A 27,362-nucleotide genomic window follows, 5' to 3' on the forward strand; every position below is an offset into this window, starting at 1 on the left:
ATCAACAATCTGGTGTGAAGATGAGATATATTGGTATACTACTTCTGGTACCTCCCCCACAACAGATCAAAATATTAAATAACCATGAAGCTCGCAAAACGCGAAGGGAGCTTCAGATTCTTTTCGAATTTCACACATCCCAATACTTTTTCTTAAGCAAGAAGTTTTGTGAAGATGGACAGTTTCAGACCACTCCATCTAAGACCTCCTCCACATCGGTTCAAAATTTCAAATGCTTATAACTCTCCTAGATGAAATATGAAAATGGCATACTTCGATCGACTATATCAGGTACACCTCAGGCAAATTTTAACATTTTCTAAAAATTATCGCATACCTCATAGAAAGTGAAGCAAGTAGTCGATATAGACCAAACCTGGAACGCCGCAATATTTATACCATAATTTTTAGGTCCGATACGAAATGGACAATATTGACCCATTCCTCCTTAACCTACTCCATAGAGGGTCAACAATTTGAATAATCATAACAGAAGTCCAAATATATTTAAATAATCGAACATTGGCTGAGGGTATACATCTGCCGGCAAAACCGACCGATACTTTTTTCATTTGTTAATAAAAATTTTAGTGTCTTGTAACCACTCAAGAAAGACGTGTTGTCTTTATGAAAATATAGATTCCAGTTTACATCTATTATAATAATTATTTCAAAATATTTTCAAAATTTTCAATCCATCTTTACATACACATAAAAGCATAAAAACAATTCAATTATAAAACCAAAAAAAAAATAATTTGTCAGGAGTGGGATTTGAACCCACGCCCTCAGAGAGGACCAGAACGCTCATCGCACAAATTCTGTTGAAACAGAACAAGTTGTTACACTTGAGTCTGGCGCCTTAGACCGCTCGGCCATCCTGACCTGTGTCGATAGTGTGTCGCAATGTAGGCACAACCAACAAATACCCGAGAATTTGTTGGTATTTTTAGAATTCTAAAAATAAATATTTATTTGACGACGATCAAACGAACGAAACGAAAGTCGCAATGTGTGTGGGCACACAGCCAACACAATCGTGCCCTCATCGACAGCACACAACAAACAAACAAACATACATACATAAATCTATCCAACCATCCATCCATTCAAATTAGTATTTTGTTGACATACCGACAATGTGTGTTGGTAATTTGATAAGATATTCTGACGAAGGTGGGGAATATTGAAGGGGTACTACGTATGAGTGCGTCAAAGGCAAGCCGGCCGGCTTGCCGTTCAGTGAGTGCATGGCATAAATCACAGCCAATTTTTTTACGATTTGTTTATGAACTCTCTTATCGTTGTTGTACTTGAAAATAATGTATTATTAATAATTATTATTTGACTTTCTCAAAATCAGTCTATTTAGAATTCAATAAATTTTTATGACAAATTAGGTATTGAAAAAAAAATTATTGATGGTTTGTTGGGCTACTGATATGGTAGCAGACCCCCAAAAAGAGTGAATGGGTCAATTAATTTGTTGTTACTTACACATTTGATGTATAATTATTATAATTGATGGACATACCTGAAAAGTGAATAAAAATAGATTTTATTAGGAATTTGGTTAGTAAACATTTTCTGAAAAAAATTTGAATTTTGGATTTTTTTTTTAAATATTGAGTAGTAGATTTGTCTATCCATCATTTGATGGAAGAACTATATCATGGCTTTTCAAGAGAAAAAAATATTTGTATACCCTCCACCATAGTTGGAGGATATATTAAGTTTGTCATTCCGTTTGTAACACCTCGAAATATATCAGCATAAAATTCTATGTCGATTTAGCGATGTCCGTCCGTTTGTGGAAATCACTCTAGCTTCCGAACGAATTGATGTAGATTGATAAAATTTTACTCAAATGTATATTATGTCTGCAGGACTTTTGATATTGAAAATGTATGCCCACGTTTTGTTATAGCGCCCATATAACATTACCTCCCGATATTCTGTATTTTGATGATTTTAGGGACTTTATTCACCGGAATTGTTTCAAATTTGATATTTGAAGTTCGAAATTAATACTACAGCTTAAGACAGAAATTTGTCTGTGCATGTCCACGTCTTCGTATAGCCCCCATATAATGATACCTCCCTATTTTCGGTATTTTGAAGATTTTGGCGACATTATTCACCGAAATTATTCAAAAATTTGGTAGTTGGAGTTCGTAATGGATACTACAGCCTAAGACAGAAAATTGTCTGTGCAGGACCATATCTTCGTATAGCACCCATATAACGGTACCTCCCCATATAACGGTACCTTTGATGGTTTTAGCTACATTATTCAGCGATTTTTTTTTTTTCAAGTTTCGCATTTGAATATTGTAATGGCTTATAGAGGTCCTATGCAGGTCCATGTCGTCGTTTAGACCCTAATACGACGGCTACATTCGGTATTTTTAAGATTTTAGCAAAAGTTTTAATGGATATTATTAAAACTTTGGACTATATCGGCTACTTCCTTCACTTCACTATGACATATGTGATAATTTTCAGAAAATCTTAAAATATTCGTAAGGTACCAGATATAGTCGACCGAGATATTCCATTTTCATACTTCATCTAATAAAGATAAAAATATTGATATTTGCCCCTGTCAAGATTTTTATCTGTATTAGAAAATGGAATATCTCGGTAGACTATATTTGGTACCTTACGCATATTTTACGATTTTACAAGAAAATCGAATATTTACATCCTATTCTGTGCGAAATCATAAATTCCACACTCATCGCTGGTTTCTGGTTGAGAGCAACATTTAAAAATAGGAAGTTATAAAAAATCACTGACTTGTTTCTCAAGTTTTGACAGATAAAAGTATTGAAAATTGTGACCCTTTGTGAGTGAGGTACCAGAAGGGGTTCGGAGATATATATCAACAAGAGAATAGACCTTGTACTAACAAAAATGTTTGTATGTGTGAATTTTGAAGAGAGTTGGATGCTTTTGAGCCTTTTGGAGCCTTTGGCTTGATTGATTGATTTCGCGTTTTATGAGCTTTTAAAAATTTAGCCCTTTGTGGGGGAAGTACCTAACACCAGACCTTGGGTTAATAAAAATATTTAGATGTGTGAAATTTGAAAAAATCCGGATGTTTATTTCGGATTTTATAATCGCTTTGGTTATTCAAAACTGGGAGCCTTTTTGGGGGAGGTACCGGAAGGAATGGTCCGATATCTACCTTCGTTATATTCCATTTTTACAGCAGATCCTGTGTTAGTAGAAATTATTGGATGTGTGAAATATGAATAGAACTGGATGCTTATTTGGGATTTTATAAACGTTTTGGTTATTCAAAACTTTGACCCTTTGTTTGGGAGGTACCAGAAGAAATGGTCCGATCTCTACCATCTTTAAAACATCTCGTGCTGATGGAAATATCGAGATACATCAAGTCTGAATGAAATCGAACGTTATTTTCGCGTTTTATGAGCTGGTAATGGTAACTCAAAAAGTTGACCCTTTGTGGGGAGCTACGAGAAGGAGTGGACCGATATATTTCATCTTCACAGCAGAACTCGGTTTAATAAAATTATTGCGATGTGTGTAATTCAAAGACAATCGGACACTTACAACACATTTTATATGATTTATAATTATTCAAAATCTTGACCCTTTGTGGGGGAGGTACTTGATGAAGTGGACCGACATTGTTCATTTTCGCACCTGACCTAGAACTGATGCAAATATTACGATTTGCAAAGTTGGAGCTAAATCGGATTATCCTTCCTCTTTCTGTGCAGTAAATTATTTTCTTTGAAAATGTCGACATTTTGTGGGGGAGGTGCCAGAAGGAGTGGGCCGATCTTGCCCATCTCCGAACTCGATCTAAGTTTGAAAATAATATTAGGATGTACCAAGTTTTTGATCAAATCGGATACTCCCTTCGAGAGCTATCGTGCGAACCAGCCAGACAGAGAGATGGGCGGACCGACATCACTAGATCGACTCCAAATGTCCTGAAACGGAGACTAAAGTTCTAAAACCGTTAATTCGATGTGGCATGTTTTGACCGTATCAAATGATACACAGGGCGAGATAAAAAAAACTGCAACCAACTTCAGACTGCTGTCATTTTCAAGCCACTCGTCCGACAGCTGTTAAAATTTTGCCAGTGACAGCTCATTATATTTTTTACAAGCCTTCAAAAGCATGTTGGTGAGAATTTTCCAGAAAAAGATATTCCTGATGGAATTCAAGCGTGATAGTGTGATTTGGCTGGAACATCACAAGTGGCTATCGTTAGAGAACACCGACATTTAAATTTGAATAAATCTTTTGTGTGTCACACCATCGCTCGATACCGTGATCCTGGTAGCGTAGCCCGACGTCAATGAAGTGAACGAAAGAAAACAGCAACATCAGCAGAAATATCATTCGAAAAGTAAAGAAGCGACTAGATCGAAATCCGCGTCGCAGTGGCCGAAAAAATGGCTCGTGAGCTGAATATATCGCAATATTCCATTCGGCGAATATTGAAAAATGAGCTCGGGTTAAAACCATTGAAACTCCAAAAAGTGCTAGAACTTACATCGCAACAGCAAGAAAATAAACTCAAAAGAGCTAAAGAGTTGCTTGGCCAAAAGTGGTGAATTGCCATGGCCAGATCATTAAAAATACTTTTATTCAGACCCAACTGTCTGTGCAGAATCTCTGCACCAAATATCTCCCCCGAGACTATGATTTTTTTTCCTTTTTTTTCTGCGGCTTTCATATATTGTTATTGTTGTTATTTTTATTTACGCTGCTACTGTCACCCTTGTTTATTGTATTTTGAGTGAAATTTGAACTTTTTTTATTTTTTGTCTTTCGTTCTACTCCTCATCATCGTGGTTTCATGTTCTGTGATGAGTAGGTAGTCCAATGTTGGCAATGCTACCTCCAAATTTTGTTGGTATCTTTCTTTCTTTTTGAGTTTTGTTTTTATTCTTGTTTTACTAAATTTCGAGACCAAAACACATCAGCTCAACAGCATCCATGCTTGTCGCGGCAGAACTGCCGAGTCAGGCGTTAACATTCATTCCGAACTTTTACAACATTGTTGTATTCATTGCTGTTTTTTTCTGTTGCTGCTGCTGCTTTGAGGAAACCTTTTTTTTTTTTTGAAGACCAAAAAAAAAATCCAAAAACCGGTTTCGGCACTTTGTCGTCGGTATTGTCTGGAAAAAAGAATACCAAACTTCAAAAATTATATAGGCTGTTTGCTGTACTCCTCTCTCGCTGCCAGATTGTTTGTTTCGTTAACTCGTTCCTGTTTTATTCTTTTGAAAAAAAAAAGAAGTGACAACAACAACACTAGTAGTAGTAGAACAACAACAGCAAAATCGAAAGGTAAACAAAAAAAGAAGAACATAACACCAGTCTTTTTTCTGGTTCGATGGCTGACTGACTGGCTAGCGAGCGAGCATTCAGCATCATGTACCATGGAAAAATGCCAATAAAGTTAACTGGAAAAAAGGTTTTTGTTTTGATTTTCGTTCGTGTTTTTTTGTGTGCACTCTCATCCTCGCATCCATCCACGTTTTTGAGTTGTTTTCATAGTTTTTGTTTATTTTTCGCCACACAGAGAAATGTAAATAAACAATGACTTTTTACAAAAATATTCAAAAATTTTTGAAGAGGAAATCGAATTTCTGAATAGAAGCAAAATGTTGAATGGAAATTTTGGGTCAGTCTCAGTTTGGGGAGAAAAAAAAATTTTGAACCATGGGTCAATCCTGGTTTGAATAGAGGCAAATATAAAATCTTGAATACCCAAAACATGAAGTGGATTTTTTTAAATATTTTTTGAAAACAAAAAATTTCACTCTGCGACAAAATTCAGTTTTCTCAATAATTTCAAGGGAAATCCAGCAGATTATGAAAGTAGAACCCAAAAGTAAACAAGTAAAAAAGCAGTAAGTTCGGCCGGGCCTAACTTTGAATACCCTCCTTAGAAAATTTTCAAAAAAATTAAATCCAATAAAAACTCTTTTAAAATATTTAAAATATCTAATATAGGAAGGTGCCGATATATGGGGGGATATACGATATTGTGGATCTATAGAGACAAATCTATGTCTGCGTGTAAAGTACTCACAAGGAACTCCTTGTATGGATTTTCAGATAATTCCATTGGAAAAAGTGGTTAAAATCATCAAAATACCGAATATAGGGGAGTACCTTTATATGGGGGCTATACGATATTGTGGACCTATATAGACAATTCTTTTTGAGGAGGTAAAATGCCCACAAGGGACTCCTTTTGTGGATTTTCAGACAATTCCGTTGAAAAATGTAGGTAAAATCATCAAAATACCGAATATCGGGGGGTACCGTTATATGGGGGCTATACGATATTGTGAACCTATAAAGATAATTCTCTGCCGAGGTATAAAGTACCCACAAGGTACTCCTTGTGTGGATTTTCAGACAATTCCGTTGAAACATGTGGGTAAAATCATCAAAATACCGAATATGGGGGGGTACCGTTATATGGGGGATGTACGATATCGTGGACCTGTATAGAAAATTCTCTCTCAGGGGGTAAATTACTCGCAAGGAACTACTTGTGTGGATTTTAAGACAATTCCATTGAAAAATATGGCTAAAATCATCAAAATGCCGAATACCGGGGGGTACCGTTATATGGATGCTATACGATATTGTGGACCGATATAGCCCATCTTCGAACTTGACCTGCCTGCAGACAAAAGAGAGATCTGTGCAAAGTTTTAGCTTCCTATCTTAATTCGTTTAGACTGTAGCGTGATTACAACAAACGGACAGACGGACGGACGGACAGGGCTAAATCGTATTAGAATTTTACGCTGATCAAGAATATATATACCTTGTTGGGTCTAAAATGATTATTTCGATGAGTTACAAACGGAATGACGAACTTAATATACCCTCCATACCTTTTTTGGTGGAGGGTATAAAAAGTAGCTACACTTTTTACAAAATATTCAGAATTTTTTGGAGTGTAAGCTGAATTTCTAAATAGAAGCAAAATGTTGAATGGAATTTTTGGGTCAGTCTAAATTTGGAGGAAAAATTTGAACCCTGGGTCAATCCTGGTTTGAATAGAGATGGATATAAAATCTTGGATATCAAAAACGTGAAGTGGAACGAATTTGGAAATTCTCAAAAACAATAAAAATCGTTAAAAATTCTGTTACAATCTTAAAAATACCGAATGTGGCTGTTATATTAGGGTCTATACGACGACATGAACCTCCTGCATAGGCAACTTTTGTCATAAGCCATTGCAAAATTCAAATGGGAAACTTAAAAAAAATCGGCGAATAATGTAGCTAAAATCGTCAAAATACCAAATATCGGGAGGTACCGTTATATGGGGGCTATACGATGACGTGGACCGATAATTTTCTGTCTTAGGCTGTATTACCCATTTCGAGCTTGAAATACCAATTTTTATAATACCAAAAGTTCTGCAGCTCTACTAAATTAACAAAGTGGTGTAGGGTATCATAAAGTCGGCCCCGCCCGACTTTAAGACTTTCTTTATTGGTTCAATATTTTCCGAACGGAATATTGCGATATGTTCAGTTCACCAGCCATTTTTCGACCACTGCGTCCGTCCAGTTCCTTGACGTCGGGCTACGCTACCAGTATCACGGTAACGAGCGATGGTACGAGACACTAAAGATTTATTCACATTTAAATGCTGGAGTGCTCTTACGAAAGCCACTTGTGATTTTCCAGCCAAATATAAAGAAATCACACTATCACGCTTGAATTCCATCACAAAAAACTTTGTTTCTGGATAATTCTCACCAAAATGCTTTTGTACGCTTGTTAACAATATAATGAGCTGTCACTGGAATAATTTTAACAGCTGTCGGACCGGTGCCTTTGGAATTACAGCAGTCAGAAGTTGGTTTCAGTTTTTTCATCTCACCCTGTACTTTTTTCAAGCAATAAATTTAGTCATTGATTTCTCAAAAAAATGCTTTAAATGACTATAATTATTTGAGGAATTTTTTTAAATATTTTTTCAAGAACCATCAATAGGCGAAGATTTTTTAAAAATATTTTAAGGCAAAAAGTAAAAGTAAAAATAAGTTTCGTAGATTTTTAAAATAATTTTCGTATATTTTTTAAAAATATTTTTTCATAGACTGTAAATCATCGTGGACTTTTAAGAACATTTTTCAAGAACTACAATTTTCGGATGATTTTTTTTTTTTTTTTTTTTTTTGAATATTTCAAATTGATATCAATAGTCGTGGTTTAAAAAAAATATTTTTTTCAGCGAAGACTAACTGTGAATTTCTTGAAAAAAAAATGTTTTCAAAAATAAAAAAAATGCAAATAATCATGTCACTTATTGAGACCCCACTGTCCTGTTGGGAATAGTCCTCCACATGAAAGTATGAAACTAGTTTTTCGCTGCCACATAAAAAACGGCAGCTCCAATCAGATATATTGTGTGACACAAAGAAAAACAGCACACACAAAAGCAACAATAACAACAACAACAGTAACAAATAACATTGATTATATCAGATACCCTTCAATATAATACAACATTGACAGTTGGCTAATTATTGTTGCTGTTGTTGGCATTTGGGGCAAAATGACAAAATCAATGAATGGTTGGTAAACGATTTGCGACATGAAGGTGGCAAGGGAGAGGGGGAATTTATGGAAAGGTCAATATCATGGGATTAAATATTTTTGGGTGATTTTGTAGCAGAACAAGGGACTCTAAAAGGGAGGACTATGAATTTATAAAGGAGGACTTTTGGGGAGAATATTTTTCCGAGGACTATTAATAAACGCAGATTTTATAAAAATATTTTGCCAATACTATTGTCCTTGGAAAAATATTTTAAAAAAAGTCCACGTTTATAGACAGTTCTTGGATTTTTTTTTAATCAACAAACGTGGATTTTTTAAAAATATTATTCCAAAGTCTATTAATAAACGTGGATTTTTAAAAATATTTTTCCAAGGACTACCATTAAACGTGGATTTAAAAAAAAAATCCAAGAACTGTCTATAAACGTGGACTTTTTTAAAATATTTTACCAAGGACTACCATTAAACGAGGATTTTTAAAAAAACATTCCAAGAACTGTCTATAAACGTGGACTTTTTTAAAATATTTTTCCAAGGACTATCAATAAACGTGGATTTTTTAAAAATATTTTATACGGTTTATCAACAAATGTGGATTTTTTAAAAATATTTTTATACGGATTATCAACAAACGTGTATAATTTTAAAAATATTTTCCAAGGACTATCAATAAACGTGGATTTTTTAAAAATATTTTTCCAAAGATTATCAATAAACGTGAATTTTTAAAAATACTTTTCCAAGGACTATCAATAAACGTGGATTTTTTAAAAATATTTTTATACGGATTATCAACAAACGTGTATAATTTTAAAAATATTTTCCAAGGACTATCAATAAACGTGGATTTTTTAAAAATATTTTTCCAAGGACTATCAATAAACGTGAATTTTTAAAAATACTTTTCCAAGGACTATCAATAAACGTGGATTTTTTAAAAATATTTTTCCAAGGACTATCAATAAACGTGCATTTTTTAAAAATATTTTTCCAAGGATTATTAATAAAAGTGGATTTTTTAAAAATACTTTAAACAAGGACGTGGATTTAAAAAAAAAATGTTTTTGCAAAAGCGATCAATAAATGGGTTTTTAAAGGAGAATATTTTTGCATTGATTTGAAATAGTCTTTAGATTCTCAAATAGTTGTTTTGACTAGAAATATCCTTCAAAGCTCACAACATAACTAATTTTAATATTTCCCAATTCGGATTTCCAATACCACCTTAAGTCATCCTTTCTTTTCAACTTATACAAAATCCAAAGAGAAAATGAGGAAGTAAAGTAGAAGATTAAGTCGAAGACTTTCTTTATTGGTTCAATATTTTCCGAACGGAATATTGCGATATGTTCAGTTCACCAGCCATTTTTCGACCACTGCGTCCGTTCCTTGACGTCGGGCTACGCTACCAGTATCACGGTAACGAGCGATGGTACGAGACACTAAAGATTTATTCACATTTAAATGCTGGAGTGCTCTTACGAAAGCCACTTGTGATTTTCCAGCCAAATATAAAGAAATCACACTATCACGCTTGAATTCCATCACAAAAAACTTTGTTTCTGGATAATTCTCACCAAAATGCTTTTGTACGCTTGTTAACAATATAATGAGCTGTCACTGGAATAATTTTAACAGCTGTCGGACCGGTGCCTTTGGATTTACAGCAGTCAGAAGTTGGTTTCAGTTTTTTCATCTCACCCTGTACTTTTTTCAAGCAATAAATTTAGTCATTGATTTCTCAAAAAAATGCTTTAAATGACTATAATTATTTGAGGAATTTTTTTAAATATTTTTTCAAGAACCATCAATAGGCGAAGATTTTTTAAAAATATTTTAAGGCAAAAAGTAAAAGTAAAAATAAGTTTCGTAGATTTTTAAAATAATTTTCGTATATTTTTTAAAAATATTTTTTCATAGACTGTAAATCATCGTGGACTTTTAAGAACATTTTTCAAGAACTACAATTTTCGGATGATTTTTTTTTTTTTTTTTTTTTGAATATTTCAAATTGATATCAATAGTCGTGGTTTAAAAAAAATATTTTTTTCAGCGAAGACTAACTGTGAATTTCTTGAAAAAAAAATGTTTTCAAAAATAAAAAAAATGCAAATAATCATGTCACTTATTGAGACCCCACTGTCCTGTTGGGAATAGTCCTCCACATGAAAGTATGAAACTAGTTTTTCGCTGCCACATAAAAAACGGCAGCTCCAATCAGATATATTGTGTGACACAAAGAAAAACAGCACACACAAAAGCAACAATAACAACAACAACAGTAACAAATAACATTGATTATATCAGATACCCTTCAATATAATACAACATTGACAGTTGGCTAATTATTGTTGCTGTTGTTGGCATTTGGGGCAAAATGACAAAATCAATGAATGGTTGGTAAACGATTTGCGACATGAAGGTGGCAAGGGAGAGGGGGAATTTATGGAAAGGTCAATATCATGGGATTAAATATTTTTGGGTGATTTTGTAGCAGAACAAGGGACTCTAAAAGGGAGGACTATGAATTTATAAAGGAGGACTTTTGGGGAGAATATTTTTCCGAGGACTATTAATAAACGCAGATTTTATAAAAATATTTTGCCAATACTATTGTCCTTGGAAAAATATTTTAAAAAAAGTCCACGTTTATAGACAGTTCTTGGATTTTTTTTTAATCAACAAACGTGGATTTTTTAAAAATATTATTCCAAAGTCTATTAATAAACGTGGATTTTTAAAAATATTTTTCCAAGGACTACCATTAAACGTGGATTTAAAAAAAAATCCAAGAACTGTCTATAAACGTGGACTTTTTTAAAATATTTTACCAAGGACTACCATTAAACGAGGATTTTTAAAAAAACATTCCAAGAACTGTCTATAAACGTGGACTTTTTTAAAATATTTTTCCAAGGACTATCAATAAACGTGGATTTTTTAAAAATATTTTATACGGTTTATCAACAAATGTGGATTTTTTAAAAATATTTTTATACGGATTATCAACAAACGTGTATAATTTTAAAAATATTTTCCAAGGACTATCAATAAACGTGGATTTTTTAAAAATATTTTTCCAAAGATTATCAATAAACGTGAATTTTTAAAAATACTTTTCCAAGGACTATCAATAAACGTGGATTTTTTAAAAATATTTTTATACGGATTATCAACAAACGTGTATAATTTTAAAAATATTTTCCAAGGACTATCAATAAACGTGGATTTTTTAAAAATATTTTTCCAAGGACTATCAATAAACGTGAATTTTTAAAAATACTTTTCCAAGGACTATCAATAAACGTGGATTTTTTAAAAATATTTTTCCAAGGACTATCAATAAACGTGCATTTTTTAAAAATATTTTTCCAAGGATTATTAATAAAAGTGGATTTTTTAAAAATACTTTAAACAAGGACGTGGATTTAAAAAAAAAATGTTTTTGCAAAAGCGATCAATAAATGGGTTTTTAAAGGAGAATATTTTTGCATTGATTTGAAATAGTCTTTAGATTCTCAAATAGTTGTTTTGACTAGAAATATCCTTCAAAGCTCACAACATAACTAATTTTAATATTTCCCAATTCGGATTTCCAATACCACCTTAAGTCATCCTTTCTTTTCAACTTATACAAAATCCAAAGAGAAAATGAGGAAGTAAAGTAGAAGATTAAGTCGAAGACAATAGCTCCTCAAAAATCCAAAGGATTAACATGTCATTATCAAAGCTCCCAAGACAAAGAAACTTAATCATTAACAAGCTATTGTTTGAAAATTGGTTTGTTTTTCAGCACCCAAGGTAAAAAGGATCCTTATAAAATACGTCATATATCAAATTTAGTGGCAGAGTCAACAAGTTCTCCTCCGGCTGCCCATGTTTAAGGGAATACATTTTTGAATAAATTTCCCTTGTCTGTCTAATTTCCATTTGTTAATGCAAATCCTATTGTTTGAGGATAACCATTATTTTGTTATAAAAATGACATGTGAGGAAAGGATTCATTGAACAACAAACAAAAAGTGTCTCAAGGAAAATCGTGAGACAGACAAGCTCTTAAAATGCTCACAATAAAAGACGCCACAAATAACTCAATTCAAAAAAACTGTCACCTAACCACAAAAGATATTTAAATCTCATTTAAATAAGGATTACAAGGATGATACGCAAGACACAATAAAACAAAAACAAAGAAACATATATTGGATTGTTTTTTAAAAATTTTGAAAGATAGTCGTGGGATTCATTAAGAACATTTTTCCAAGGACTATCAATAAAAGTGAATTTCTTAAAGATAATTTACAAATGACTGCCACAAACGTGGATTTTTTAAAAATAATTTACCAAAGGACTTTCAAAGAATGGGGATTTTTTAAAACTATTTTTCCCAGGACTTTCAAACAGTGGGAAATATTATAAAAATATTTTCCAAGGACTAGAGATAAACGTGGATTTTTTAAAAATATTTTCCCAAGGACTATCAATAAACGTGGATTTTTTAAAAATATTTTTCTATGGACTTAAAAAAATGTGGATTTTTTAAAAATATTTTTCCAAGGACTATCAATAAACGTAGATATTTTAAAAATATTTTTCCAAGGACTATCAATAAACTTTGATTTTTTAAAAATATTTTTCTAAGGACTATCAAAAATAGTGGCTTTTTTAAAAATATTTTTTCAAGGACTTGGATTTTTAAAAAATATTTTTTCAAGGACTATTAATAAACGTGAAATTTTTGAAAACATTTATCCAAGGACTATCAATAAACGTGGATTTTTTAAAAATATTTTTCCAAGGACTATCAGTCGTGGATTTTTAAAAATATTTTTCCATGGACTATCAGTCGTGGATTTTTAAAAATATTTATCCGAGACTATCAATAAACTTGGATTTTTTAAAAATATTTTTCCAAGGACTATCAGTCGTGGATTTTTAAAAATATTTATCCGAGACTATCAATAAACGTGGATTTTTTAAAAATATTTTTCCAAGGTCTATCAATAAACGTGGAAGTTTTAAAAATATTTTTCCAAGGAGTCCCGATTAACGTGAATTTTTTAAAAATATTTTTCCGAGGAATATCAATAAACGTGCATTTTTTAAAAATATTTTTCCAAGGACTATCAATAAACGTGGATATTTTAAAAAAATTTTTCCAAGAACTAAAAATAAACGTGGATATTTTAAAAATATTTTTCCAAGAACTAAAAATAAACGTGGATTTTTTAAAAATATTTTCCCATAACTATCAATAAACGTGGATTTTTAAAAATATTTTCCCATAACTATCAATAAACGTGGATTTTTAAAAATATTTTTTCCCAGGAATATCAATTAACGGGGATTTTTATAAAAATATTTCCCAAGGACTACCAATATGCGTGGATTTTTTAATAATATTTTTCCAAGAAGTACCCATTAACGTGGATTTTGTAAAAATATATTTCCAAAGACTACCAATAAACGTGGATTTTTTAAAAAAATATTTTTCCAAGAAGCACCGATTAACGTGGATTTTAAAAAAAAAAATCCAAGGAGTACCGATGAACGTGAATTTTTTAAAAATATTTTCTCAAGGGTTATGAATAAACGTGGATTTTTAAAAAATATTTTTCCAAGGAGTACCGATGAACGTGAATTTTTTAAAAATATTTTCTAAAGGGTTATCTATAAACGTGGATTTTTTAAAAATATTTTCCAAAGGGCTATCAGACTTGTTTTTCAAAAACTTTTAAACGTGGAATTTTTTTATTTTATTTTTCTAAAGACTATCAATAAACGTGGATCTTTTAAAAATATTTTCCAAAGGGCTATCAGACTTGTTTTTTTTTTTAAAAACTTTTAAACGTGGAATTTTTTTATTTTATTTTTCTAAAGACTATCAATAAACGTGGATCTTTTAAAACTATTTTTCCAAGGACTATCTATAAACGTGGACTCTATTAAAATATATTTCTAATGACTATCAATAATACTGGATTTTTTAAAAATATTTTTCCAAAGACTTCCAATTAACGTGGACTTTTTAAAAATATTCTTCCAAGGACTACCAATAAACGTGGATTTTTTTAAAAATAGTTTTCCAAGGACTATCATTTAACGTGGATTTTTATTTTTTTAAGGACTACCAATGAACGTGTTTTTTTAAATATTTTAAAAATATTAAATATTTTAAAATATTAAAAATATTTTTCCAAGGACTACCTATAAACGTGGTGTTTATAAAAAATATTTTTCCAAGGACTACCAATAAGCGTGGATTTTTTAAAAATATGTTTCCAAGGCCTATCTATAAACGTGATTTTTTTAAAAATATTTTTTCAAAGACATTCAATAAACGTGGATTTTTTTTAATTTTTTGTCCAAGTACTAGCAATAAACGTGGATTTTTTAAAAATATTTTTACAAGGACCAAAAAAATTTGGAAGTTTTAAAAATATATAAATAAAAAAGTTCTCAATATTTAAAAAAAAATGAAATCTAGAAAAATCCACTTCCTTTATCCTTACATTGTGTTATAATTTTTGTTTGTTCCTGTCTTCCTTTTTCCAATCCTGTTTCCCACTCTCTGGAGGAACAAATATTCATCATTAACAACAATACGGAAATGACACGTATGACAATCTGTTTTTTTGGTTTGTTACTCTGTAAATAGCAATTCTGAAAACTCAATAATGAAAGAAACTAGACCATACCGTACACCTATACCTCGATTTACACAAAAACTAAAGAAGAGAATGTGATTTCATGAATCTTCGCAGATCTCTATTTAAAATATTAGAACTTTCCTTGTAAATCCAGACCTCAATGTATCTCATTGATATGATTTCATTATTTATTTTTTTTTATTCTGTTAAAATTCATCTCACCGGGAAATGACCAGTGACAGACAGTGGCAAATTGTTGAAATTCTGTCCCCATGGCCATTGCCTGTGGCATTTCCCTACATCCAATCCATGTAAAGTGAAGTAGTAACAGGATATGCTGAAACTCCTGTCAGGCATTATCTCTCACTGCTGGTGCCGATGATAATGATGTTGATGGAGTTGTTATCTTTGGTTTGCTCGAAAAAGGTTTGCATTTAATCAAGTTTGGATGTGAGAGCTTGGCCAGGTTGGCTATGAGTGCAAAAGGATATTTGATTGGATGCAACATTTGACCAGTCGGTTGGTTTGTTTGATTGTTTAAATCGATTTGAAGGAAGATAAAAACACATGCGTTAAAATTGCACTTGTATTACACATTACCCAGTGGGAGAGGATGTGGGGTTGGGGGAGAGAGGTTGGTTGGATGTTGCTGTTTTTCAATCTATTGACAAATAAAAAATGATGATGTTGAAATGAGTAATACGTGCCAACAGTTCAGACATTGATTGAATTGTTAGTTGCTGGCAGTTATGTGTTGATGGTGTGGACAAGGAAAATGAAAACCCATCTACGGAAGGCACTTCTCGCCCAACTCTCGGCAAAGAGGAAAGGCATTACATATTTTATGGGTTGAATTTGTCTGGGTTTGCTACAATGGGGCTACCGCAACAATAATTCTAAGCCACTTGTCCGACAGCTGTTAAAATTATTCCAGTGACAGCTTTGTATCTCGTACCATCGCTCGTTACCGTGATACTGGTAGCGTAGCCCAACGTCAAGGAAGTGGATAGAAGAAAACAGCAACATCAGCAGAAATGGTTCGAAAAGTAAAGAAGCGACTTGATCGAAACCCGCATCGCAGTGGCCGAAAAATGGCTCGTGAGCTGAACATATCGCAACATTCCATTCGGCAAATATTGAAAAATGAGCTCGAGGTAAAGCCATTGAAATTCCAAAAAGTGCAAGAGCTTACACGCCAACAGAAAGAAAATAGACTCAAAAGCGCTAAAGAGTTGCTTCGCTTCGCTGAAAGTGGTGCAATGCCGAATTTGGTTTTCTCCGATGAGAAAACATTCGTTGTCCAGCAGTTTGTAAACCAACAAAATGATTCTGTTTACTTGCCAAAGAGGTCAGCTGCAAAATGTGCACCTTCGGTTGGCCACCAGAACTCAAGCGCCGGCCATGGTGATGGTGTGGGCCGCCATAACAGCCGATGGTCGTTCCCCGCTCGTATTAATCGACCGTGGCATTAGAGTAAATGCCGAACATTATCGCGAAAATATTCTGGAGGATGTATTAAAGCCTTGGGCACGCAAGTTATAACAGATAAAAGTATTGGCGACCCTTTATAAGTTAGGTACCAGAAGGTGTTCGCAGATATATATCATCTTGAGAACAGATCTTGTGATATCAAAAATGTTTGTGTGTGTGAAATTTGAAGAGAGTTGGATGCTTATTCCGTTTTCTTTTAGTGTTTTGTTTTTCATAATCATGACTCCCTTGTGTGGGAGGTACACAAAGACATGGTCCGACTTTTACCATCTTTATAACAGATCTTGTGACGATGAAAACATTGAGATGTACCAGTGTGAATAGAATCGGATATTAATTCGGCGTTTTATGAGCTTCATGGATATTCAAAATTTTGACCCTTTGTGGGGGAGGTACCAGAAAGAGTGGAGCGATGCATTCCATCTTCGCGCCAGATCTAGTGTTGGTAGAAGTAATGGGATGTGTCAAAATATAAAGAGAACCGAATGCTTATTTCGGATTTTATAATCGTTTTGGTTTTTCAAACCATTGACTCTTTGTGGGGGAGGTACCAGAAGAAATGGTCCGACCTCTACCATCTTTATAACAGATCTTGTGTTGATGGAAATATTGAGATGTACTAAGTCTGAATAGAATCGGATATTAATTCGGCGTTTTATGAGCTTCATGGATATTCAAAAGTTTGACCCTTTGTGGGGGAGGTACTTGAAGGAGTGGACCGATACACTCCATCTTCACACCAGTCCGTGGGTTAATAAAAATATTGTGATGTGTGTAATTTGAAGAAATCCAGGTGCGAATTTCGAATTTAATGATTGTTTTTTTTTATAAAACTTCGACCCTTTGTAGGGGAGGTACTAAAAGGAATTATCCGATCTCTATCATTTTTAAAACAGATCTTGTGTCTTTGGAAATATTGAGATGTGTCAAGTCTGAATGGAATCGCATATTAATTTCGTGTTTTATGAACTTCATGAATATTCAAAATGTTGAACCTCTGTGGGAGAGGTACCAGATGGAGTGGAGGTACCAGAAGGCGTGGACCGATATATTCCATCTTCACACCAGACCTTGGGTTAATTAAAATATTGTGATATGTGGAATTTGAAGATAATCAGACTTAAGCCACATTTATGGGCGTTATAATTTTTCAAAGTTTTAACCCTTTGTGGGGGAGGTATTTGTTGGAGTGGACACATATTGTCCATTATCGCACTTGAAATAGCACTAGCGCAAATATTAGGATTTCCTTTCTCTTTCTATGCAGAAAATATATTTTTTTCTTTTTTTTTTTTTGAAAATTTCGACCTTTTCTGGGGGAGGTATTAAAAGGACTGGACCGATATTGTCCATATCGGAACTCGATCTAAGTTTGACAATAATATTACGATGTACCCAGTTTGGACCAAATCGGATATTCCCTTCGAGAGTTATCGTACGCACCGTAGATCGACTCCAAATGTCCTAAAACGGATTTGGTCCAAAGACACCTAGGGTCTAAAACCATTATTTCGATTAGGCATGTTTTAGCCGTATCTCTAGCCATGTGGCTTGAAAAATGTTTTAAATTTTAAATTGTCTGGAGATGTTCTTATACTCCATGTGTTAATTGCTTTTTGCTCAGGATATTCCAAGCTCTAAATTTAAAACCTGTTATTAATTTGCACTCAAAACCATTTAAACAAACCCCAACATTTTTGCTTCAAATATGGAAAACCCAATAACTACAGTTTTAATACCTTAAATCCTAAAAAAATGGGAAATGGGGTGGAATGGAAAAACTCACCCCTTTGCAGGGGAAGATGACACAAATTTCAACATTTCACTTTTTCCCAAAACCAAACATCCTACCCCAATTTAGAATCGAGAAAAATAACATTCAAGCCCACAATTTGTTTGCCAAAATAACAAAGAAGAGGAAACTAAATTTTCACTAATGAGAGTAGTATCCCAGAGTGTGAAATACCCAATCTCTGGGGACTTTTTAAAGAAAGAAAAAAGGGAAAGACTGGTGCCAAAAAATGAAACTTTACCATTAGGATGCATGATAATGACATGTACTTTTTGCGCCTGCAAATATCTATCCTCCAGATGGGAGAGATAAACATTTTTCCTACTAATTGACAGCTGAGCCGAATCGAACTTTAAATTTTCTTTAAATGATTGATGATGCCAAAGAAAATGACGAGTATGATTCCCTGGATGATTTAAGAAGATTTTGTGTAAACAATTGGATTACACTTGGCGTTGTTTACAATCTTGTAAAGGAAGGAGGTCAAATATGGAATACTTGGTCATTAATATGACTTAACTGCTTCACATGGATGACTTATCTCCTTGGCTAAATTGCGAAAAAGTGTCAGATTTTATTTTCTGATAAAATGTTTGATTGATTGATGAAGGGGTTCAAAAAATATTGCTTTGAATTTAAAAAGAGGATTTTGAAACACAACTTAAACACTATAGATATAAAAATCAGAAACCTCTCAGACGCAGAAACCTCTCAGATAAAAAATAAATAAGGTTTTTATAAAAAAAATCGATGATATTTTTTTTTATTGGTATATACTGAATATACGAACTTCTTCTGTTCGGAGACCTATATTGACATTTAATACCGAAAATTTGTTGCTTTAACACTTTCCCCAAAACAAGAAGTAGAATTGGAGGTTTTGACTTTAAATGGAAATGTATTAATTTTAAAGTAAACAATTAAGAAAGCAGTAAGTTCGGCCGGGCCGAACTTTGAATACCCTCCACCATTTGGTACAAATTTGGTAATTTTCAACAAATTAAAATCCATTAAAAATTCTGTTAAAATCTTAAAAATACCGAATGTAGCCGTATATTAGGTTCTATACGACGACGTGGACTTGCATACGTAACTTTTGTCATAAGCCTGCACATACAATTTTCTGGCATAGGCTGTAGTATCCATTACGAACTTCAAATACAAAATTTGAAATAATTCGGATAAATAATGTCGCTAAAATCATCAAAATACCGAATATCGGGGGGAACCGTTATATGGGGGCTATGCGAAGACGTGGACCTGCACGGACAATTTTCTGTCTTGGGCTGTAGTATCCATTACGAACTTCAAGTACCAAATTTGAAACAATTCCGGTGATTAATGTCGCTAAAATCAAACTTAATATCCATACTATGGCGGAGGGTTTAAAAATTCACGTCTGGCAGTCCTTGGAAAAATATTTATAAAAAAATCTTGGAAAAATGTTTTTAAAAAATCCACGTTTATTGATAGTCCGTGGAAAAATATTTTTAAAAAATCCACGTTTATTGATAGTCCGTGGAAAAATATTTTTAAAAAATCCACGTCTATTGATAGTCCGTGGAAAAATATTTTTAAAAAATCCACGTTTATTGATAGTCCGTGGAAAAATATTTTTAAAAAATCCACGTTTATTGATAGTCCGTGGAAAAATATTTTTAAAAAATCCACGTTTATTGATAGTCCATGGAAAACTATTTTTAAAAAATCCACGTTTATTGATAGTCCGTGGAAAACTATTTTTAAAAAATCCACGTTTATTGATAGTCCGTGGAAAAATATTTTTAAAAAATCCACGTTTATTGATAGTCCGTGGAAAAATATTTTTAAAAAATCCACGTTTATTGATAGTCCGTGGAAAAATATTTTTAAAAAATCCACGTTTATTGATAGTCCGTGGAAAAATATTTTTAAAAAATCCACGTTTATTGATAGTCCGTGGAAAAATATTTTTAAAAAATCCACGTTTATTGATAGTCCATGGAAAACTATTTTTAAAAAATCCACGTTTATTGATAGTCCGTGGAAAACTATTTTTAAAAAATCCACGTTTATTGATAGTCCGTGGAAAAATATTTTTAAAAAATCCACGTTTATTGATAGTCCGTGGAAAAATATTTTTAAAAAATCCACGTTTATTGATAGTCCGTGGAAAAATATTTTTAAAAAATCCACGTTTATTGATAGTCCGTGGAAAAATATTTTTAAAAAATCCACGTTTATTGATAGTCCGTGGAAAAATATTTTTAAAAAATCCACGTTTATTGATAGTCCATGGAAAACTATTTTTAAAAAATCCACGTTTATTGATAGTCCGTGGAAAACTATTTTTAAAAAATCCACGTTTATTGATAGTCCGTGGAAAAATATTTTTAAAAAATCCACGTTTATTGATAGTCCGTGGAAAAATATTTTTAAAAAATCCACGTTTATTGATAGTCCGTGGAAAAATATTTTTAAAAAATCCACGTTTATTGATAGTCCGTGGAAAAATATTTTTAAAAAATCCACGTTTATTGATAGTCCGTGGAAAAATATTTTTAAAAAATCCACGTTTATTGATAGTCCATGGAAAACTATTTTTAAAAAATCCACGTTTATTGATAGTCCGTGGAAAACTATTTTAAAAAATCCACGTTTATTGATAGTCCGTGGAAAAATATTTTTAAAAAATCCACGTTTATTGATAGTCCGTGGAAAAATATTTTTAAAAAATCCACGTTTATTGATAGTCCGTGGAAAAATATTTTTAAAAAATCCACGTTTATTGATAGTCCGTGGAAAAATATTTTTAAAAAATCCACGTTTATTGATAGTCCGTGGAAAAATATTTTTAAAAAATCCACGTTTATTGATAGTCCGTGGAAAAATATTTTTAAAAAATCCACGTTTATTGATAGTCCGTGGAAAAATATTTTTAAAAAATCCACGTTTATTGATAGTCCGTGGAAAAATATTTTTAAAAAATCCACGTTTATTGATAGTCCGTGGAAAAATATTTTTAAAAAATCCACGTTTATTGATAGTCCGTGGAAAAATATTTTTAAAAAATCCACGTTTATTGATAGTCCGTGGAAAAATATTTTTAAAAAATCCACGTTTATTGATAGTGCGTGGAAAAATATTTTTAAAAAATCCACGTTTATTGATAGTCCGTGGAAAAATATTTTTAAAAAATCCACGTTTATTGATAGTCCGTGGAAAAATATTTTTAAAAAATCCACGTTTGTTGATAGTCCTTGAAAAAATATTTTTAAAAAAACACGTTTATTGATAGTCCTTGAAAAAATATTTTTAAAAAATTCACGTTTATTGATGGTCCTTGGAAAAATACTTTAAAAAAATCCACGTCAATCCTTGGTGTTTAAATTATGAAACCTTTGACAGCATATGCAAGGATTAAGTTCTCCGAATTATTATTATTTGACAAATAAGTGAACGACATTTTATACAGTAAATAAAATGCAGGCCTCAATAACCACATATCCTTTTAATGAGATGTATTCAAATTCAACGAAAAGTGGACTAAAGGAATGTTGCAATATTGCGTGAAAACAAACAAGGCAACAAAACAAAGGAGCTCTCTCTCATTTCACCAGAACAACAACTCAAACGGGACTAAACAACCAACTCTTCATCCAATGCATCAGTATGCATCAATTCCAAAGGACATGCACACAATGCACGAGCCAAACAACAACAAGAGGATGGCCAAGGAAAGGACTCATGGAAGGGTGTTGTTGTTGCTGTCGTTGTTGTTTACTGCTGCACGTTTTAATGCAATAAAACCAAACAAACAAAGACAAAAAGAAACACCACTGCAATTGTCCTTGTTGGCTGCTGCAATGCTGTCGAACAACAACCAACAGAAAACGAAAGGATAATCATCCATATATAGTGGTTGGATAAATACCTTGTGATACTTGTTTTCAGAATCCTTTTCACATGTTTGGAAATTTATTGTTTGATGTGTGTTTTGTTGTTGTTGTTGCTTTTTCAATTCTACCCAGATGAAGTGTTAATGTTACGATGTTAACGAGATATAAACTCAAAAAGGATGAGTCAGGAATACGCTAAGGATAATTGCAAAATTGACAAGGACTACCAGAGCTTTAAAACAGAATTTTTGAAGACTATTTTTAAGGGACTACGAGAGCTAGAAACGTGGATTTTTAAAGAATATTTTTTCGAGGACTATCAGCTCCATAAACGTGGATTTGTAAAGAATATTTTTTCGAGGACTATCAGCACCATAAACGTGGATTTTTAAAGAATATTTTTTTCGAGGACTATCTATAAACGTGGATTTTTAAAGAATAGTTTTTCAAGGACTATCTATAAACGTGAATTTTTAAAGAATATTTTTTTTCGAGGACTATCAGCTCCATAAACGTGGATTTTTAAAGAATAGTTTTTCAAGGACTATCAGCCCTATTAACGTGAATGTTTTAAAGAATATTATTTCAAGGACTATCAGCCCTATTAACGTGGATTTTTAAAGAATATTTTCTCAAGGACTATCAGCCCTATTAACGTGAATGTTTTAAAGAATATTATTTCAAGGACTATCAGCCCTATTAACGTGGATTTTTAAAGAATATTATTTCAAGGACTATCAGCCCTATTAACGTGGATTTTTAAAGAATATTTTTTTTTGAGGACTATCAGCTCCGTAAACGTGGATTTTTAAAGAATATTTTTTCGAGGACTATCAGCTCCATAAACGTGGATTTTAAAGAATATTTTTTCGAGGACTATCAGCTCCATAAACGTGGATTTTAAAGAATATTTTTTCGAGGACTATCATCGCCATAAACGTGGATTTTTAAAGAATATTTTTTCAAGGACTATCTATAAACGTGGATTTTTAAAGAATATTTTTTCAAGGACTATCTATAAACGTGGATTTTTAAAGAATATTTTTTCAAGGACTATCTATAAACGTGGATTTTTAAAGAATATTTTTTCAAGGACTATCTATAAACGTGGATTTTTAAAGAATATTTTTCAAGGACTATCTATAAACGTGGATTTTAAAGAATATTTTTTCAAGGACTATCTATAAACGTGGATTTTTAAAGAATATTTTTTCAAGGACTATCTATAAACGTGGATTTTTAAAGAATATTTTTTCAAGGACTATCTATAAACGTGGATTTTTAAAGAATATTTTTTCAAGGACTATCTATAAACGTGGATTTTTAAAGAATATTTTTTCAAGGACTATCTATAAACGTGGATTTTTAAAGAATATTTTTTCAAGGACTATCTATAAACGTGGATTTTTAAAGAATATTTTTTCAAGGACTATCTATAAACGTGGATTTTTAAAGAATATTTTTTCAAGGACTATCTATAAACGTGGATTTTTAAAGAATATTTTTTCAAGGACTATCTATAAACGTGGATTTTTAAAGAATATTTTTTCAAGGACTATCTATAAACGTGGATTTTTAAAGAATATTTTTTCAAGGACTATATATAAACGTGGATTTTTAAAGAATATTTTTTCAAGGACTATCTATAAACGTGGATTTTTAAAGAATATTTTTTCAAGGACTATCTATAAACGTGGATTTTTAAAGAATATTTTTTCAAGGACTATCTATAAACGTGGATTTTTAAAGAATATTTTTTCAAGGACTATCTATAAACGTGGATTTTTAAAGAATATTTTTTCAAGGATATTCAAGCCTATAAACGTGGATTTTTAAAGAATATTTTTTCAAGAACTATCTATAAACGTGGATTTTTAAAGAATATTTTTTCAAGGACTATCTATAAACGTGGATTTTTAAAGAATATTTTTTCAAGGACTATCTATAAACGTGGATTTTTAAAGAATATTTTTTCAAGGACTATCTATAAACGTGGATTTTTAAAGAATATTTTTTCAAGGACTATCTATAAACGTGGATTTTTAAAGAATATTTTTTCAAGGACTATCTATAAACGTGGATTTTTAAAGAATATTTTTTCAAGGACTATCTATAAACGTGGATTTTTAAAGAATATTTTTTCAAGGACTATCTATAAACGTGGATTTTTAAAGAATATTTTTTCAAGGACTATCTATAAACGTGGATTTTTAAAGAATATTTTTTCAAGGACTATCTATAAACGTGGATTTTTAAAGAATATTTTCTCAAGGACTATCAGCTCCATAAACTTGGATTTTTAAAAAATATTTTCTCGAGGACTATCATCTCCGTAAACGTGGATTTTTAAAGAATATTTTCTCAAGGACTATCAGCTCCATAAACTTGGATTTTTAAAGAATATTTTCTCGAGGACTATCATCTCCATAAACGTGGATTTTTAAAGAATATTTTTTCAAGGACTATCTATAAACGTGGATTTTTAAAGAATATTTTCTCAAGGACTATCAGCTCCATAAACTTGGATTTTTAAAAAATATTTTCTCGAGGACTATCATCTCCGTAAACGTGGATTTTTAAAGAATATTTTCTCAAGGACTATCAGCTCCATAAACTTGGATTTTTAAAGAATATTTTCTCGAGGACTATCATCTCCATAAACGTGGATTTTTAAAGAATATTTTCTCAAGGACTGAAGGTTTTGGGCATTCCTCCAAGTGATGCATTTCAAAATATTCTGACATGCCTCTGCCGCATCTTCAATACCCTTTTTCACTCTGCGGGGTGAGAGTAACATAAATCTTCTGTCCATCTACCGTAGTGGCTGATTTGAATCTGCATGCATCATGGATGATGATGCCACCACACTGGTTTCATGTTGCATCCACTTTCCCCCATATTTCCAGTCATTGCTGTTTACCCAGCAACCTACCTACCTATCTATGGACCAACCACCTATTTACCCATCTACCGACCGACAATTGCAATTTGTATTTGTCAGCAGATATCATTCCGATTGCCAGCCACTTCGTTGATGTTGTTGGTCATGTTTCGCTCTGTGTGTCTGTGCTTTCCTCCCGGTTTTTCTCGTTGAGATTTTTATATATTTATATATTTACAAGCGTTTTGGTGACATCACAGCTCTTTGTGACTCGTGCAGCGGCACCCAATACTCCTAACTGCTGATGCCGCTGCTGTTCCGGCTACTGTATTGCAATTTGTTAAGAGTAATGGTCATTAGCTTTGCTGCCTGCCATTCGTTTGGGGGTTTTTCGGTTTGGTTTGATTTTGGTTTGTACCTTTTTGTTTGTTGTTGGCTGTTGCATTGGAAGCAATTTAATGCCAAAATAAGTTGTGTCTACCCGCCACCTCACCTCAGCACACCACTTAGAGTTCCACTTTGATTTTTGTTTTATCCTCATTTTTGTTTTGAAACAGTTGCCAAAGGTAGTGGTGGTATGGTATCTGTACTTTGCATTTTATATGTAAATTAAGGGTTGTCAGCGGTTGAATTGAATTACTCCTTCAAAAAAAAGAACATTCTTTTCTTGCTATGTTTGCAAATGAAATGTGTAAATGGCATTTTGTTAGGGCAATTAAAAGATATTGGATTTTGGGTTTTAAAGGTATTGTTAAAAAGGGAAATAAGAAAAACATTTCAATCTATATCAGCTGTATAAACGTGTATGATTTTAAAAAAGATTTTATCAAGGACTTTTTAAGAAAAAAATTTCTAGGACAATAAGCTCCATAAAGGTGTATTTTTTAAAAAAAGATTTTATCAACGATTATCAGATTTATAAGCGAGGATTTTTGAAAGGATTTTATCAAGGACTATCCGCTCCATAAACTTGTTTTTTTTTAAGAATATTTTTTCAAGGACTATCAGCTCCATAAACGTCGATTTTTAAAGAATATTTTTCAAGGAATATCAGCTCCATAAACGTGGAATTTTAAAGAATATTCTTCAAGGACTATCAGATTCATAAACGTGGATTTTCAAGGACAATTAGCTCCATAAACGTAGATTTTCAAGAGAATATTTTTTTCAAGGGCTATAAGCTCCATAAACGTGGATTTTTAAAGAAGATTTTTTCAAGGACAATAAGCTCCATAAACGTGGATTTTTAAAGAAGATTTTTTTTTCAAGGACAATACGCTCCATAAACGTGGATTTTTAAAGAAAAATTTCTCAAGGAATATCACCTCCATAAACGTGGATTTTTAAAGAAAAATTTCTCAAGGAATATCACCTCCATAAACGTGGATTTTTAAAGAAAAATTTCTCAAGGAATATCACCTCCATAAACGTGGATTTTTAAAGAAAAATTTCTCAAGGAATATCACCTCCATAAACGTGGATTTTTAAAGAAAAATTTCTCAAGGAATATCACTTCCATAAACGTGGATTTTTAAAGAAAAATTTCTCAAGGAATATTACCTCCATAAACGTGGATTTTTAAATAATATTTTTTTTTTCAAGGAATATCAGCTCCAAAGACGTGGATTTTTAAAGAATATTTTTTTTTTAAGGCATATCAGCTCCAAAAACGTGGATTTTTAAATAATATTTTTTTTCAAGGAATATCAGCTCCAAAGACGTGGATTTTTAAAGAATATTTTTTTTTAAGGCATATCAGCTCCAAAAACGTGGATTTTTAAAGAATATTCTTTCAAGGAATATCAGCTCCAAAGACGTGGATTTTTAAAGAATATTTTTTTTTAAGGCATATCAGCTCCAAAAACGTGGATTTTTAAAGAATATTCTTTCAAGGAATATCAGCTCCAAAAACGCGGATATTTCTAAGAACTATAAGGTCCATAAACGTGAATTTTTAAAGAATATTTTTTTTCAAGGACTATCAGCGCCATAAACGTGAATTTTTAAAAATTATTTTTCAAGGACTATCAGCTCCATAAACGTGGATTTTAAAGAATATTTTCTCAAGGAATATC

The 27,362-nt window shown here is 32.1% G+C and overlaps 1 protein-coding gene and 1 non-coding gene across 2 annotated transcripts in view; both read right to left on the bottom strand.

Annotated features, from left to right (window-relative positions):
• Positions 1-27,362, bottom strand: part of LOC101889035 (centaurin-gamma-1A) — a 575,535-nt gene that overhangs the window by 532,938 nt on the left and 15,235 nt on the right. The window lies entirely within an intron of this gene.
• TRNAL-CAA (transfer RNA leucine (anticodon CAA)) lies at positions 760-885 on the bottom strand. The gene is made up of 2 exons: positions 848-885; positions 760-804 (listed from the first exon to the last, which is right to left on the bottom strand). It is a non-coding gene; the product is annotated as a tRNA-Leu (tRNA).

This window comes from Musca domestica, unplaced genomic scaffold, assembly GCF_030504385.1.
Source record: "Musca domestica strain aabys unplaced genomic scaffold, Musca_domestica.polishedcontigs.V.1.1 7, whole genome shotgun sequence".
NCBI lineage: Eukaryota > Metazoa > Arthropoda > Insecta > Diptera > Muscidae > Musca > Musca domestica.